Here is a 6,000-nt window from a genome sequence, read left to right on the forward strand (position 1 = left end):
ATGTAGCCGATGCCCTGGCGGAGACTTACGCCAGGGTGAAGGCCATTTGGCTTCGGGGGGGGATCGTAACCCCGAGGACCGTTGACCGACTGAGGAGGAACGCCCGTCGGCGGGTCTTCGAGGAGTGGCGCGCCACTCTCGAAAACGACTCGCCGACAACGGGTGCACGGACCGTTGAGGCCATCCTCCCCTGCTTCGAGGAATGGGTAGGCAGGGGATAGGGCGGACTATCGTTCCACGCGACGCAGGTGCTCACCGGACACGGATGTTTCGGAGTACCTGCGTCCTTGCGGGGGCCGGGATCCCCAACTCCCGTCCCCCAACAACAACCGGGGAGCGGGCGCGGGGGTGATGTCCCCCCAGCGCCCGAATATTGGGTCGACGGTGCCCTGCACTGCCCGGGGTCGTTTCGACAATAAAATCCCCGGGCGGGAAAGGATGTCGGCACCAGACTGGCCAGAGGGGCTCTCAGAAGTATGTTGCACGCGTTCCTGGGAGTCCCTCAACCATGGCCTGGTAAGGACACCCGGAGGGGTTTTAGTGGGTGCAAGCCCCACATAACCCCGGGCTCTCTCCCGAGGCCTGGAGTATGCGTTAGGCATTTCCCCTCCGTTATCAAAAAAAAAAAAAAAAGTTGCGGCGGCGGACCGCGCCCGGAGGCCATTGATCCCGCGCCATGTCTTCACTGGACGCAAGTTTCCGCTACATAATTTCCGGCTACGTAATTTCTCGCACCCGGGACATTTTCGTCCTCCGCATCTCCATCCTCGCGACGTCATTCACTGTGACGTCATTTTCCTCCTCCCCCTCGCCTAGTGACGTCACTCCCTCCACTCTCCGTGGCTCTCCTCCCCGCGCCGCGGGTTCTCCCCCGGCCCCTCATCACTCCTCGGAGAACCTGGGTTAGATCGGTCTACTCTTACTATTTACATTAATCATTGTCATTGCGAAACATGTTAATTGTCCTTGAAAAAAATTTTTTGTATTACTGACAAGGTCACATTGAAACTTGCAAATTTGCTGACATTGCAATTTGCGGTATCACATTACATTAATGTCATCTGGATGTCTAAAATATATTTTGTTACAAAAAATTGTTGCAGGGGGTAAGATTTAAATAGAGATTGGAGCATTGATACTGCATCAGTCGCTCAGACAAATTCGTTTTGTGATCTCCATCTATGGATTCTCCGCTATGGATTCATATGTTCAACATGAGTCGAGCGAGTAAATATTTCAATTATACTTGTTTATAAAGATTTTTTTTTTCTATATATTGTTTATTTTTTTGTTCTTCTCCATTATAGCGTGTTTCTTATACCATTTTGACAAGACTATTAGCGTTGACACTGACAGTTTACAAATTTTTGAAGATTGGAATCGTCATGAGACCAACTCCTCATATAGAAATTGCGATAGGAATGGCGATAACCGAAGTAATCATCCTGTTGCATGCTACGTGGATAGCGTTCATCGAAAAATGTTTAGATATCCAACGATTGGTGCAGTCATCTATACCATCGAAAGTAATGATACAGGACCTTGTCATTGAAGTTGTTAAAATATGTAATGTCGACAATGTGAAATTATATTTAAGTGAGAAGTATTTATATATGAAACGTCAACTATACTTTTTATGCTTGAACTCGAACAATGTATCGAGCACATATTTTTCAATTTGTGTCAATATACTAATATTATAAGCGATAATTTTTAATATTTTATGATTCATTTATGTCAAAACTGTATAAATAACAATAGCGCTACTACAGATACTTTGCTTAGGATTTACGATAAAAATTTATATATTGAATGCGAATTGATAGTACGTAAGCTGCTAGAAAAGTTTCTGCAAACAATATGAAAAAAAATATGTAAAATTTGCTAAATGGCTTTATTGTTTTTCGAAGTATTCGCCTTTAAGATCGATACATTTTTGCATATGCTCGAACCAATTTTCGAAGCATTTTTTCCACTTTGCGGCTATAACCTCAGAAATCAGTGTACGAAATATTTCAACAGCTGCTTCAGACGACTCAAATCGCTCACCATACATCTTCTTTTTAATGTTTGGGAACAAAAAGAAGTCAGTTAGGTGATAAATCAGGTGAATACGGACAATGAGTCATCAATTCGACATTTTTACTGGATAAAAACTCAACGGTTTGACGTGTTGTGTGATAGCTGGCGTTGTCATGATGAAGGATAATGCGACGATTTTGGTTTGTTCTACGCAATTCATTTATGACTTCTGGCAAACAAATTGTTATATACCATTCAGTATTTCCTTCCTTCGATCCTCTAAAGTCACGGTTGCCACATGTCCAGTATAACTGAAGAAACAAGCAATCATTTGCTTGGCAATACTGCGTGAACAACTTTTGTTAGTTTCGGTTCATTTTGAAATACTCAAACAGCGGATTCTTGTTTACTTTCGGACTCATACAAATAGATCCATGTTTCGTCCCCAGTAACGATGTTGTAGACCAAATTTGACCGACCTCGGTTGAATTTCTTGAGCCTCTTTTTGAGCTTTGATCAAATTGTGTGGGATCCAAAGTGGGACTGCAAAGTTTCCGTACGCTCAAGTGATTGATGCAAAATCGTATGTATTGCTTTTATGTCAATGCTTAAGGATGCCTGAATTTCGCGGTATGTCATATATGCCGGTCTCGCTCAATCATTTCACACACAGCATCAACATTAGTGGCAACAACAGATGCGGATAGACAACCTTCACGGAATTCATCACAAAGAAAGGTACGTCCACGCTGGAATTCGGTAAACCAATTATAAAAAGTCCTATTGGATGGTGCTTCATTCCCAAAAGCCAAATGAAGTCGATGCATTTTGGAGTTAGATAAAATTTTCGGGCAATGATTTTCACGCGAAATTTCCATTTTCTCACAAAATAACTTCTTTTAAAATACTATGTAAACAAAACTAGTTGGCTTGGGTACAAACTATCAATTAAATTATAAGTTAAAAACGTCTAATTTTACGGATATGATAGTAGCAGAACGTTGGCGCCACTGAAAGTATTAGATTGCAGAAACTTTCCAGCAACCTACGTATATGCTGTGAAGATATTATAATATAATGCATCACATGAAATATAAATGTCTAAAAATATCTGTGTCTGCAATTAATCGTTCCTTCTTCACAGAATCGTATTACGCGTGTGTCATCACGCGCGACTGTACCGTCGCGCTCTCTAAAATAATAATATAATTCGGCAGAATAAAAAATATTTCTGCATGAATAATCGCATAAATGCTGAAGAGAAGGTTACGTAAGAAGAAGATGACGACGCTTGAGAGATGGTGAGCATACATGGTATACATATAAGCGCGGTGGGGACCGCGTTCGGTGGTGGTGGCGCGGACCAGCGGCGGACCGCGCCCTGTGGCGGCGGATTGCGTCCGGAGGCCATTGACCCGCGCTACATCTTCACCGCGACGCGGACGCATGTAATTTCCGGCTACGTGATTTCCCGCACCCGGGACGTCCTCGTCCCCCCCTATCGCCATCCCCGCGACGTCACCCATTGTGACGTGACCCCCTCGCCTAACGACATCACCTCCTGCGACGTCATCCACATATCCTTCTCCCTGTGACGTCAGTTCTTTACGAGCTGACGTTGCGCGACTTTGCTGTCGTTTACCGCTTTCGCCACGCTGTCCGCTTCGCCAATCAAGGATCCGAGCGTGCCAAAAATTGGCAGAATTGGTAACGCACCGCCTCGTTTCACCATCGGAAGTATCCGCTTTTTTATCACGTTTTTCCTCGTCGTCTTCTTCTTCGATTTCATACCGATCTTGGTCTTGGCTTTCATCATTGACCAGACCGCTGGCAGCAGCGGCGGCTCTCTCGAGCCGAATCTTTTGCGACGACGCGTCCTAGCGCTTTATCGAGTACCTTGTCCGCCGCGTATCTATCGGTGAGATCATTGCTCCTGGAATACGCAATGTCGTGTTCCCGGTACGCCGCGTCCAGAGGATTTATGCTCGCGTCACCTCTTACTGATCGTTTCGTAAGCCGAGTGCCTGGGCTGCAAAATTGATAATCCAGAATATGTAACTCGAAAGGAAGCGTGTTTATCGATTCAGTAGACCGCTGCGACGCTGACATTCGCTACAGTCCTTTATCTACAATCCTTTATTTGCGGAACCGTCAAAGTGCGTCCACTGTCACGGATTGTACTGCTCGTCGCAGCGACGATAGGTTGGAACCACTGAATCTGCCTTCACGTGTTCCGGAAACTTGTCCCAGACGTGTTCGATGTAGTCGCCGCACATGCGTAAAAATACGACCTTCGGTATATATTGCAACTGCTCGTGGCTCAAGTCTTGAATATTGGAAGCATGACACAGCTTGAGATACATTTTGCTACTGCACGATTCGGGTTCGCGCACCTTTATATTGTCGTTCGAAAGCGCACAGCCTGTAGTGTGAGCATGAAACTTGTGCGGCAACCGTTGATGATGCGTGTCACAAACTGTGACGCAAAATTGCAAATGATGGGAGGCAGCGCGGAGAATCGCAAGCACGGCGAAATGCTGCCGAATATTATACGCGTGATCATTTGCGGCCCGTCAAATTGCATTAAAACCAATATTCTCATAAGTTTGATTGATAGTCCGAACATACGTTTCGAGAATGTGTACGTCTACTCAAAATCGCTGCAACAGTCAAAGTATCGATATTAACAAAAATTATTTACATCTATCAACGAAATCGGTTACTTTACGTTTTCCAACAAGCGAGGTCGTTCCAAATTCTATTTTTATCTTTGATGACGTGGCATGTTCGAAACGACGGATGACTTGCTAGCAACGAAGGTACAAAGTCGATTGCAAACGTCGGAAGATCGAGACGCGTTACAAGCCGGCTTGGGTCCGCTGGGTCAAAATTACGTCGAGGCTATCCTGAGGGGAACGCGAGATAAACAGAAGAGTGGTATAGATGTGTACGGCATTTACCTACACAAGAATGGATAGATGTTTGGCACAAGAAGGATGCAGTGAGAGAATACTTCTCGATGGACTGACATGCGAACATTGACTGCTTCTATCTTTATCAGACGTGAGGAGAAGTCTAAACATCTGATATGCGAAAACGCGAATCTGCTGATCATGTTCAAATAGGATTGTACTAACTTGAAACACGTTTACAACGATCACGTGAATACCGACATATCGTACGAAGAATTTTGTTTGTTGTGATTGTTGGCAAAAAAAATATGGATTTTTAGATAGACAAAGATAGTGCGCTTAAAGACGGTAAATACCGAAAAGGATTTAACGAGTTTGCGATATCGTAACATGATCAATCGTTGTCGATACTTCGTCAGAGACGAACATGTGCGCGAGGGAAATCGAGAAGAGTCGAACGAGCGAATCGGTCCGCAAGAAATATCGCTCTCTGAAGACCGATAGAATCGAGGAGGATATGGCGTTGAAAAGGCATTTTAAGCCTTATTATCAAACCGCTGCAACAGATCGTCGACAGCTACTGATCGGCGTGCATGCGATAAAGACAATCGCGCGACGATGACGTAGCATCTGCCCTCAAACACGAGAGGAAAGAAGAGGAGGAGGGGGGGGGGGAAGAGGAAGAAAAAGCGAGCGAGACGTTCGAGCGTTTCGCGACCCCGCATAAATCCGATGATCTATCGCACGATCGTGTATAGCCGATAACCTTCACTCCGCGTACGACGATCTTACTGACAATAGAATCATTGGAGTATGTTTTCGAAACGACGGATGACTTGCTAGCAACGAAGGTACAAAGTCGATTGCAAACGTCGGAAGATCGAGACGCGTTACAAGCCGGCTTGGGTCCGCTGGGTCAAAATTACGTCGAGGCTATCCTGAGGGGAACGCGAGATAAACAGAAGAGTGGTATAGATGTGTACGGCATTTACCTACACAAGAATGGATAGATGTTTGGCAATAAACGTTTTGACGTGGATGATGTGGACAACATAATTATTGACGA

The sequence above is a fragment of the Acromyrmex echinatior genome, chromosome 8 (genome assembly GCF_024713525.1).
Source record: "Acromyrmex echinatior isolate Ae372 chromosome 8, ASM2471352v2, whole genome shotgun sequence".
NCBI lineage: Eukaryota > Metazoa > Arthropoda > Insecta > Hymenoptera > Formicidae > Acromyrmex > Acromyrmex echinatior.